At 36.1% G+C, this 12,291-nt stretch overlaps 1 protein-coding gene across 2 annotated transcripts in view; it reads right to left on the bottom strand.

The window, feature by feature from the left end:
• LOC140450398 (uncharacterized) overlaps window positions 1–12,291 on the bottom strand; it is a 76,757-nt gene that overhangs the window by 45,025 nt on the left and 19,441 nt on the right. Inside the window, exon 1 of one of the 2 annotated variants that reach the window (XM_072544004.1) lies at window positions 5,966–6,173. The exons of the other annotated variant lie outside the window; for it this stretch is intronic. The gene's annotated coding sequence lies outside the window, so the exon portion shown is untranslated. Of the gene's footprint in view, window positions 1–5,965; window positions 6,174–12,291 lie in introns of those variants that run through there. 2 annotated transcript variants of the gene reach the window in all.

The raw sequence follows: 12,291 nt of genomic DNA, 5'->3' as shown, positions 1-12,291 counted from the left end.
TATATATTTCGATTATATTTTTTTTTAATAAAACTAATAGCCCCATCTATCTGTCAAGTACCTACCTGTAGCCGACTCAAGGATTCTTCTGTAATTCCCAAATATATCCGGTAGATGAGCATATTTTTCAACTTGTCACTCACGCCCAATTTCCAGATTCAGGCGCCATGATAGCGCTTCGCTCTTTTCTGTTAAGACCGTCCAACCGTTAAGACGTGTTTCCAAAGTGGGTCTCAATTCAGAGGTGAGCAAATAAATCCTTTTCTTGTCCATATTTCAGATAGATATTTATTTTTTTAGACCCTTATTGGAGAGGCTATAATGCTGATATTATATTTCTAATACTCGTCGCAAGATAGTATTGCTATGGAGTTATTCCAGATCATGGCCCAGTAGCAGTATCCTTTTTATGGAATCCCTAACCCCTCTTATCTAGGATGGTGGTGATTTGATATAGTACGTAGCTGAATCAATGGTTTATTTGGTGACTGATTGAATAAGAAGAGAAACAGAGCAGATTAAGGTTGTACCAATTTTTATTATACCTACTTTCAAGACAACAGAAATGATTATGAACTCAAAAAAAATGAAAATATAGTGAAGTGTTCTAATTTAATTTAAAGGTTTATTTTCTTCATTGTTCCTAGTTGATAAATAACTATATTATTTTCAATGTAAACAAATTTCGAAATTTGGGGTTAATATATATATACATTCATTTTCTTTATAACCAATTCTTAATTTAATACGATACAAAGATTTTTTGTTTATGATAATGTTAACATAAAATAATATTTTGGAATCCCTTTGGGATGACGTAACTTTTAATGTTTTCTTTTTGTTCATTACTAAGAAATAATAAAGAATAGTTTTCTTGTAAACTTTCAATAAATCTTAATTTTTTTTTGCTCTTCCCCTTCGAGGATAAACCAGGGGTGGCGTCCAATAATAAATAATAATTTCATATTATCTAATTGTGCTTGAATTTAAAATACGATATAGTTTCTATAACCCCGCCCTATTCTCTTCGACAACGAGCGATTCTGGCCTTGTAATATTATTGTAGCACGGTAAGTGTTACACACCAACACCCTCAAAAGATGACAAAGAAACATTAACTACTGATAAAGCTATAGGACAACAACAATGATTTTCAAGCAGATGTGAGATGCCTCGAGTGTTTTAATCAATAAGAACTGAATGAACTTGTTATAGATCTCAACCTACCCAAAAAGGTTTCTAAATTAGGTACGTGTTACCAGAGTAAATGAAATCATTTACTATATTCAAGTACTAATATTACATTTTATCGTAAAAGAGATGCTGCCTTTTTTTATTAAAAAAATAACCTGGTTTTCTGTAACGGCATAAGACGACTGTAGGAAAAAATGAGTTTATCGAAATGCACACAAGACGCATGGCGTCTGTCACGTTATGTCTGTCAATTGTGTCTTCTTCGTCTAAATCTTTCTTTTTCAAGTGCTCTGCCACACAGTCGTTTCATATTCTCCTTGGGTTTTCTCTACATTTCTTTCCATCAACTTCTAACAGTTCTATCTTTCATCACACGTAGTTCTCATTTCTGCCCAAACCATTACAGTCTTTGTTCTTGAACCTTTCTTGGAACTGAAGTCACCCCAGCTCTTTCCCTAATCACGTCGTTTCTGATGTCGTCCTACCGCAACATTTTCATTGTAACTACCTTCACCTTCTTTTCCTGAATTCTCGTTAAAGGTCACACTTCACCACCGTACACTAACGAAGGCAACACTGCAGTCTTGTATATTGTTCCTTTCAGTCCTTCGATCACAGGCTCCTATTATTATTCTACTACTCGTCCTAGTGTTTCCCCAAGAGTGCGTACATTCTTAACTGGACCATCAATATCAGAATCAGAAGTGAAGTATGCTATCTTAGGTTTAAAAAATAATAAAACTAAATGAACCGACAATGTAAATCAAGCACCTATGCAAAGTAATTAATAACATATATTAATCGAAAAATACCATCAGATTGGCTGAAGTCAACTTTCGTAGCACAGTGCACAAGTACAAAGAAGTACAACACCAGTCGTTGCCAAGGTCGTATACTAATTCAAGGCTAAATAAATTCCCTTAAAATCTGCAATATCTCCTGTTCTAAGCGACTTGGACAGGACATAAAGGTATCGTTGGAAAGAGGAAAAATCGCTTGACAATCTGACAGTCTCCAAACTACCACTACCCCGACCATTACTTTTTTTGCACATTAGTAAACATGGATTAACATCAAAAACGGGCAAAAAGAACACGGGAAGTTAAGCCGCTATCGAGCGAGGTACAAACGGGAGAGGAGAGTACCAAAACACAACAAGGAGGGTTGAGTTCTACCAACACCTTCACCTCCCCCCTCCAAGCGCAACCCGCATGCGCAAAATGTGGCCATAAGTGTGCGACATGGGGCGGCATCAGGAAACACCAATTGAAATGCGATGCCACTCTAGTAACACCTATGTATCATCCAGAAATGGACACAACCTCTCAAAACACCGGAGAGGAGGATATAATTTTGCCCACTCAGGAACCGGAACCCAGAAAATCCTGCAATTACTGTTCCATGACATTAAAGACCTACCCAGGAACCCGTCAGCACGAACGGAAAGCTCATCCCATAGAGTTTCAACGGGAACTTGAGGAGGAAGCTGCCAGGAAGAGACTTTCCCATGTGTTGTCAAATTGGCAGATAATTGCAGAAGCAGAAGCAGAAGCACGGCTTACGCACAGAAAACCTCCTAAAACCCGGTTCCTGAATGAATTAGTAAAAATCACAGGGCTGTCGATGGGTGTGGTGCAAGTTATACGAAAAAATAACAAAGAAAAGTATGCACCATACTTACAACTCGAAAGAGAAATACTAGCAACTTCTCTATTAAATGAATCAAGGAACTCTACCAATCAAAGTTCACTCGACAATCAGAACAACAATTGTCGAGCAGTGTATACAAATACTCCTGTATCAACTGAAGAAAACCACTCCGAAGAACGAGGAGTAAGCAGAAACGACGAAGATCCACCCAATTCGACACCAATAATCCAGGATGAACAACCAATTGACGATCTTCGGCAGCAAAAACGGGATGAGACTCGCAAGGAAACTGGACATCAAGATGATAAACAACCGGGCAAAATTATACGAAATAAACCTTATAAAGGTAAAAACATTGTAAAGAAAACTGTGTCTACGAAAGCGACAGGTAAGTCTGGCGACGTTAGTAGCGACTCCTTTGTAGGTGGATCATCACCCGTACAGGAGGTAATACCGCATCTTCATTTATCGTCGGCTCCGGGCATACACAATTCGCAGATTCCTAGCACATCTAAAGGGATAATGCCAGCTTCTAGTTCAATTCATATATTGAACAAACAGTCGGATGTGTCACCTTCGTCGACAGGAAAAACCACTCCTTCTTGCATTGCTACAACTAATGTATACACCGGTTCGAAGTTCCCTATGGAACCCTTTCAGGAAGACGAAACGGTGTATACCACACTACCTGTCTCGGTGGAGCTGAGGGGATATCTCACCGAAATCCAACAAGTCTCAATAATGAGAGATGGAGAGACACCCTTTTCGGCTCTATGCGAGGCAGGATTAACACTACATCATAAAAAATGGACGGATTCGATCCAGAATTGGATCGATTCCGAAATAGTAGCAAATGCAAGGAAGGGAAGGGGTGGAAATCGTGTCAGAAACAGAAGAACAAATAACTAAAAAGTTCGTAAAAGTAATTTATAAGCGTATTTATAACAAACGTAAAGAGAGAACATTAGACACTTAGTTTGGTTTTAAAAACTATATGACAACACGGGAAGCCCTTTTTACATGCTGGTATTGGTGCAGAAATGTTATATCCAAAGGATGTCTTTATTCGATTTATCTATTAATAAAAGGCTTTTGACAATGTACGACATGATGTATTATTACAAGCGTTAAGGGAGATTGGTCTTAATGAAAAAGATATAGGATATATAAGAAAAATATTCAGACTCATTAGCCTGATGAGTCACACTTTAAAGATATTCTTAAAAATACTACATCAAAGATTATACAAAAAATGTGAATGGGACATCAGTGACTCCCAGTTCGGGTTTAGGCAAGGTTTAGGAACACGAGAAGCAATAGTAGCAACACAGGTGCTGGTCCAAAATTGTTACGATCAGAAGAAGGATGTGTTCCTAGGCTTTTTAGATTACCAAAAAGCGTTTGATCGTGTCCAACACCACAAGTTAATGCAGATCCTCAAGAAAGTTGATATAGACCAAAAAGACATAAGATGCATTGAAAACTTGTACTGGCATCAAACGGCACAGTTAAAAATAGACAACTCTATATCCAAACCCATACATATAAGAAGGGACGTTCGACAGGGATGTGTGCTTTCCCCTCTTTTATTTAACATTTATTCGGAAGCCATATTTCAAGAGTCTTTGGAGGATGCAAAGATGGGAATCAAAGTAAATGGAGTATTGATCAACAACATACGATATGCTGATGATGGTGTCTTAATTTGTGACAACATAGTCGATCTTCAACAACTTGTCACTATAATCGGAGAATACAATAAGCGAATGGGATTAGAGATTAATACCAAAAAAACCAAATTTATGGTCATCTCCAGAAACTTGGATGCACTTGAAAACTCCACCATAACACTGAATACTAACTAAGTCCATTGAAAGAGTGAGTAAATTTAAATACCTGGGATCGTGGATTTTTGAAGACGGCATCGGACAGGGAAGTAAAATGTCGCATTGAGCAAGCTCGACAAGCTTTCGTAAAATTCAAGAAGGCACTGACTTGTTCAGAGTTCGATCTTCAACTGAGACTAAGGTTTAGTAAGTGCTACGTGTGGTCAGTGCTGCTATATGGCGTAGAGGGCTGGACACTCAAAACGAGGGATATAAACAGATTAGAAGCTTTCGAAATGTGGCTCTATCGCCATATCCTAAAAATACCATGCACAGCGAAAATCACAAATATAGATGTCCTTAAAATAATAAACTAAGAACGCCAACTTTTCGAAACCATTAAGAAAAGGAAAACGGCGTATCTAGGTCACATCATGCGAAATGAAAAATACCAGTTCCTCCAACTTATAATCGAAGGTAAAATTGAAGGCAAAAGAGGAATGGGACGCAAGAAAATGTCCTGGCTCCGAAACATAAGGCAATGGACAGGGATTAATGACATACAATCTCTGATACGTATTGCAAGAAATAGAGAATTAATGGAAAATGTGATCGCTAACATCCATTAGTGGATTTGCATCTGAAGAAGAAGAAGAAGAAAAATATGCTGCATTTAATAAGTATAAAAAAATAAAAGAAGTAACGGGTCACTACAAAAAACATACAAATAACATCGTTGATAGAGACGGCAAACTTATTATCACTGACTTGGTTAAAATAGACAGATGGAAAGAGTACACTAAGGAACTGTTGAGTGATGAAAGGCTCGATCTTGAAATTAAAGAAGTACTGACAGGACCTGGTATAACTATGGATGAGCCATAAGATCAACAAACAACAGGCATAATGTACGGTAGCGAGATTTCGCTACTTAAAGTAACATCGCTAAACCGTATTGAACCGTTCGAAATGTGGTGTTTTAGAATGTTGCTTAAAATTCCATAGGTCGACAATATTACAAACGAAGTGGTAAAAAAAGCTAATAGCCCAAGAGAGCTTCTAACTATCGATAAACAGCGAAAGGACTCATATTTATGTACTCTTTTAAGAGGCAACAAAGATAATCTTTTAAAAACATTTTATTGAGCAAACCTATAGGTCTTAATTAATCATGGTTTAGATACATAAGAAACTAGTGCGACATTTTGATATAAACCAACCAATGAACGTCTACAAGTTGCACAGCCTCCAGAAGCTTTTTCTACTTAAAATTACAAAACTATTCTCAGACTTACCATGCAAAAATTATGTACATTTAATGAAACGTTTTACATTATTCCATTTACACTTTTAGTTTTCTATATTCTAGTTAGATTCTTGATGTCGAAAGCACTAACACATTCGAACTAATATTGTTTTTGTTACACAATGATAAAAATGTGTTTACCCAAATAATTGACGACATTAGAGTCGAGGTTACATCTCCGAATACAACTTGGATACTAACGATTTTTAGTAAGATTATGTCTTCTACAAAGAATAATTACTAGAAAACGATAAAATCAAAAGTTTTATATAGCAAGCAAACATTTCGTAGAAGTTTGACTCATGTATGAAATTGCGAAGGTCAGAAAATAGCATTTATGTTGGTTGTTTAAAAATAATTCCATACTTATTAGTGCATATTTTACAATAAAAAATTTTTACAACTCAAATGGTAATAATATGCAGTTGTTATCAGTAAGCTAATATATATTCAATTAGTTCCAGACAAAATATTGTTTCTTTTTTATTTGCTTATGCGTTAAAGGATTTTCAGTATTATTTAACCCAGACCATAACTCGTGCATTTCTCTAACAATGAACATGCAGAAGCTGGAGATCGCTTGTATAAAATAAAAGAGGTTTTGACAAAAATAAAACAAAGATTTGAGTCACAATTCTGGCCCTTAGAAAACCTCGTTATTGATGAGAGTATGATATTATTTAAGGGAATACTCCATTTTAAACAATACGACACTGTTTTGGTATAAAACTTTATGTTATATGTGACCGCGAGACTGGTTTTGTTCTGAATTTTATTGTTTATGTTTGAAAGAATACATATTCTACCGACGAAACTATTAAAGGCTTGGGTGCCACTGGAAATGTTGTGGCTCAGCTTATGAAACAATATCTAAACAAAGGTCACTCACTGTTTACTGACAATTTTTATAGCAGTCTAATCTTGTCACATTATTTGTATGAACATAAAACAAATTCTTGTGGGACTATTAGATCTAAAAGGCTTCACATGCCTTCTTTGCAAGAAAAAATGAATAAAGGAGAAATGCTGACATTTGTTTGGTGTTTAAATGGAAAACCGAAGAGATGTTATGATGATAACAACAATGCATGAAAATAAAATAATTTTTCTTGACAAAATTGATTGAATTATTAAGTACAATAATGAAATGAGGTCAGTCGACCGCTCTGACATGATGATAAGTAGAATTGATTGCATGAGGAAGACCACAAAATGGTACAAATAATTATTTTTTTACACAGTAGATATCTGTGTACTAATGCCCACGCTATGTTCTTGAAAAACCAGACTATGCCAATACCGCTTACCAAATTTCAACTGAGTCTTATACAACAGATTTTTAAAAGGTAAGTTTTTGTTTTTCAGTCGTTATTTACATACATTATAGCTTTTTTAAATTTCAGATATGAATATCAAGTGAAAAATTTCAGATCCATATCAGCGGATATATCCAGATTAAAGGAAAAGCATTTTCCTTCATTTGTTCCAGCAACCGAAAGGACAAAAACTGCTTCCAGAAGATGTGTTGTATGTTCGCATGCAAAAGAAACAGACGAAATACGCAAGGTATCGAGATACATGTGTAAATAATGTGATCTAAGTTTGTGTGTAATTCCATGCTTCGAGGCATACCATACTAAAGAAAATTTAAAACAAAATGCAGTTTTCTACCAAAAAATTAAAAAGAAAATATTTTTTTAAAGTTTTTAAATAAAAGCTACATATATAAAACATTCCTTACATTAAAAAATATGTCTGTCTTTACTAAATAAACAGTTATTAAACATAACGTGTTAATTTTTTTATTCTGACCGATATATGTGCCATCCGCCCACAAGGCACGCTAAAAACTGCCATCTGTCTGGTGTTGCAAGAGCAAATAGGTGTCGTCCTGAAAGGGCTAAATGAAACACCCCGTATATTAGTATTGCATTTAGTAAAAAATATTACAATTTTTTCTTTTGGTAAGACCTAGCAGGTATAGCTAGTAGACCTAGCAGCTAGGTATATACCAGGTATATACCTAGCATAGGACTTGTTTTGTTGCGAATAATTCAGTTTTTCTTTAAAATTAAATTTATTTGATGTTTTGATTTCCAGTTAAGAAATCGTTATAGCATGTTTCGTTTTGTAGATATTTAAAAAAGAATAACTAAAATCTGGTTTTTGACACATAATACAATATCAAAGATTAAAATAAAAACGTTTGGTAGTAAAAATTATTTAAATTTAATAACTTATCATGTTACAAAATAATATTGACCATAATAATAAATGTAGTCAATATCCGTAAGTCAACTTATTAATTAAATAAACGCAAATATTAAAATCTTAAGATCTACTCTACTAATTTTTGGCAACTTTTCTGTATTAAATTTATCGTTAGTTATATTATATTTACGAATAAGATCAGTCAAATAACTTTTTATTGTAAGTACCTACATTTTCAGAACATATTATTTACCATGGAAAAGGAATATACTAGCACACTACCTTTTAAGGATGTTTTAATGTATTGGGTATAGGATAGCTTCTTTCCACTGCTTAAGTATTTATTTTTTTATTCATACTTAATATAGTAACTCAGCAGTGATACCATATTCACCAAGTACCTTGTCGTTTTTTTCAAGTTTTTTACTACAGTTACAATTACCTTCTTCATAATTGGTTTATTCGCTATATTTGGTATTTTCATTTCGCTTTAATCCTAATCCTCTGCGTTTATTATATTTTCAAAATATTTAGCAAATCTTTCTTATTTTTTATTTTTACCTAATAGATTTCTCTAACACTATAGGTGAACCTTAATCTTAACACTATCATCATCATCCAGCCTCAAGAGTCCACTGCTGAACATAGGCCTCTTCCTCATGTTTCCAACCCCGTCTATCTTGCGCCGCTCTTATCCAGTTTTTATTGAGTCTTCTTAAATCGTCAGTCCATCTTGTAGGTGGTCGACCGACGCTTCTCTTGTCTTCCCTTGGCCTCCATTCCAATAACCTCTTTGTCCATCGCCCATCTGTCATTATGGCTATGTGTCCTGCCCATTTCCATTTTAGTCTGGCTATCTTCTCGATAATGTCAGTCACTCCGGTTCTTCTCCTGATGTCTTCGTTGGTTATTGTGTCTCCAGAGTTATTCCTAACATGGACCGCTCCATTCTTCTCTGCGTTTGGTAGCTGCTGCTATTGTTAAGGTAAGTGTTTCTGCTCCGTACGTCAAGACTGGGAGGACGCACTGATCAAATACCTTTCTCTTTAGGCATGTGGGTAGCTCACTTTTAAAAGTTTCTCTCAGTTTTCCAAATGCTGCGCACCCAAGGCCGATTCTTCTCTTCAGTTCATGAGTCTGGTTGTCCCTGCCAATCATAATTTCATGTCCCAGGTATTTATATCTATCTACGAGTTCTATTTCTTTCCCACCGCTACTGATGTTCTGGTTGGGTACCAAATTGGTCATGATTTTTGTTTTCGAGATATTTATATTTAAACCTACACTTTTTGTAGCCACAACGAGTTCCTGTACCATCTCTCTTGCCATACCTAGGCATACCTGCTTAACGCTATAGGTTCATATTATAAAAATATGTGAGAAAACAAAAAAATACGGCGTGTCTCTATTTTCTAGTCCTTGTTTAATTTCTTTCTCACTGATAACCCCACTTCGCATATTTTTTCTTCCATGGTTTGTGTGTTTATGTGAAATACAATACATGTATCTGTTATTCCTAAATATTTAACCTAAATAAGCATTATTTTTTTTTATTAAATAAAAATTCTTTCTTCTTCTTCTTCAAGTGCCCTGTCCGTTGCGAACGTTGACTATTAACATGGCAATTCTGATCTTATTTGCGGCGCTTCTGAATAGTTCGACCGATGTGAGCCCGAACCACTTCCTCAGATTTTGGAGCCACGAGTGTCTTCTCCTGCCTGGCCCTCGCTTACTGTCTATTTTTCCCTGGACAATCAATTGCAGTAGACGGTACTTATCGTGTCTCAATATGTGGCCTAGATATTCAAGCTTTCTTTGTTTAATTGTATTCACGATTTCTTTCTCCTTTCCGATTCTTTGGATTACCTCTGTGTTGGTGACATGTTCGGTCCAGGATATACGAAGAATGCGTCGGTACACCCACATTTCGAATGCTTCTAGTTTTCTCGTGAGCGTCTCCGTCAGCGTCCAGGCCTCCACACCATACAGTAAGATCGGAAAAATGTAGCATTTAACTAGACGTAGTTTTAGGGGAAGAGACAAATCCCTGCTTATGAGGAGCTTTTTCATATTGCTAAATGCTGCTCTAGCTCGTTCTATTCTCGCCTTAATTTCTGTGGCCTGTTCCCATTTTGCATTTACGTTGGTGCCAAGGTACACATAAGATTCTACATGGTCAATTAGTATGTTACTTATCCGTAACTGTCGAGCAGGCTGTTGCTTCCTGCTTATCAGCATCCACTTTGTCTTCTTGAAGTTGAGGCTCAGGCCGTATTCCTCACTAACTGAATAAACTCTTTCCATTACCTGCTGTAATTCGTCTATGGTACTGGCAAGGATCACCGTGTCGTCGGCATATCTTATATTGTTTGTTAACTCGCCGTTTATTTTTATGCCCTCATTTGCATTTTCCATACATTTATTAAATATTTCTTCGGAATAAATATTGAATAGGAGTGGGGATAATATACAACCCAGACGGACACCTCTTTTGATCTGCACACTTTTAGTGAGTTCGTTGCCAATTTTTGCTCTTGCTGTTTGACCCCAGTATAGGTTTGCCACAATTCGAATGTCCTTGTCGTCAATACCTGTCTTTCGAAGAATATCTATCAATTGTTCATGATTGACATTGTCAAATGCTTTTCTAAAATCCACAAAGCACAAATACACGTCCTTATCAACGTCTCTACACCGCTGTATAAGCACCTGGAGAGCGAAAATTGCTTCTCTAGTTCCAAGTGCTTTCCGAAAGCCAAACTGCGATCTATCAATATTTGACTCACATTTATCATATATTCTTCTATGAATGATCTTAGTGAACGCTTTAGTGACATGATTAATCAAGCTTATAAGCCGGTAGTCATCACAGATCTGGGCCTTTGGTTTCTTCGGGATTGTAATAAATGTTGACTGCAGCCAGTTCTCCGGGATTTTACCGCTATTATATATGTTGTTAAAAAGTTCAACTAGATTATCAAGGAACTGTTTGTCTGATTTACATAGGATCTTTAATATTTCGCAGGGTACTGTTACGTAAAAATATGAGTCATAGTTTTAACCTTTAAAACATGTTTTTATTCTAATATGTTGTAGAGTTTACGAGAGGCCTCGATTTACCTGAGCGACCTTCCAGAACCGATGCGAGGGAAATCCAGTTTGCCTTTACCGTTTCGCCATCGAAGGTTTTGGATTTTTCGAGATTAACGGCACTGGTATATAATAACGGAACTTTATTTGGAAGGGACAGTTAATTCTCAAGACCCCGCGCTCGCGAATTTGTTACGTACGGATATAATAAATTATTGTCAGATAAGTTAATATAAATAAAGAAATAAATTAAATCCGTAAGTGTTATAAATATTGAACCTTTTAATAAATTCACAACAAATGGTGTCAGAGTGAGATCGAACATAAATTAGACTTATAATAATAATACAAGTGAATATAAAATAAATTGTGAAAATGGCTACGATTTATGAGCTGACAGTGACTAATTTAAGAAGACATCTCGAAGACAGAGAATTAGCTTTTACCGGAAAAAAGGCGGAGTTAGTCCAACGACTAAAGAACGCTTTGCTAGAAGAAGGACTAGATCCAGAGACTTATATATTTGAAGATGCTGTCCTCTCGTCGATTTCGAAAGTTTCTTCTGATGTAGCCAAAGTTTCTGGTGACATCGCATCATTAGAGAACAAAGTTTCTGACGATATTTCGAAAGTTTCTTCTGATGTAGCCAAGGTTTCTGGTGATGTAGCCAAAGTTTCCGGAGACATCGCTTCGTTGGAAGACAAAGTTTCTAACGAGATTTCTTCGCTGGAAAGCAAAGTCTCTGCTAACATCTCTTCGGAAATCTCTAAAGTCACTTCTGAGATGTCTGCCCTGGACGATAGAATATCTTCATTAAAAAACCAAGTTGCTGCCGATATGTTAGCCTTCGAAGAAAAGATATGGAAAGAGATGGAAAGGAAGATGGAGGAAACAGGGACAGCAGAGAGAGGTAACAATCCGATTACAGTGGAGATAAAAGAAGACGAGACGAAATTTAAGTTGGAGACACGGCCGAAATTTGAAGGAAGTGGAGGTTCTATTCATGTTAAAGTC

Source organism: Diabrotica undecimpunctata, chromosome 9 (genome assembly GCF_040954645.1).
Source record: "Diabrotica undecimpunctata isolate CICGRU chromosome 9, icDiaUnde3, whole genome shotgun sequence".
Classification (NCBI taxonomy): domain Eukaryota; kingdom Metazoa; phylum Arthropoda; class Insecta; order Coleoptera; family Chrysomelidae; genus Diabrotica; species Diabrotica undecimpunctata.
The sequence above is the reverse complement of the archived record's forward strand: the minus strand, read 5'-3'. Positions and strand labels throughout refer to the sequence as shown.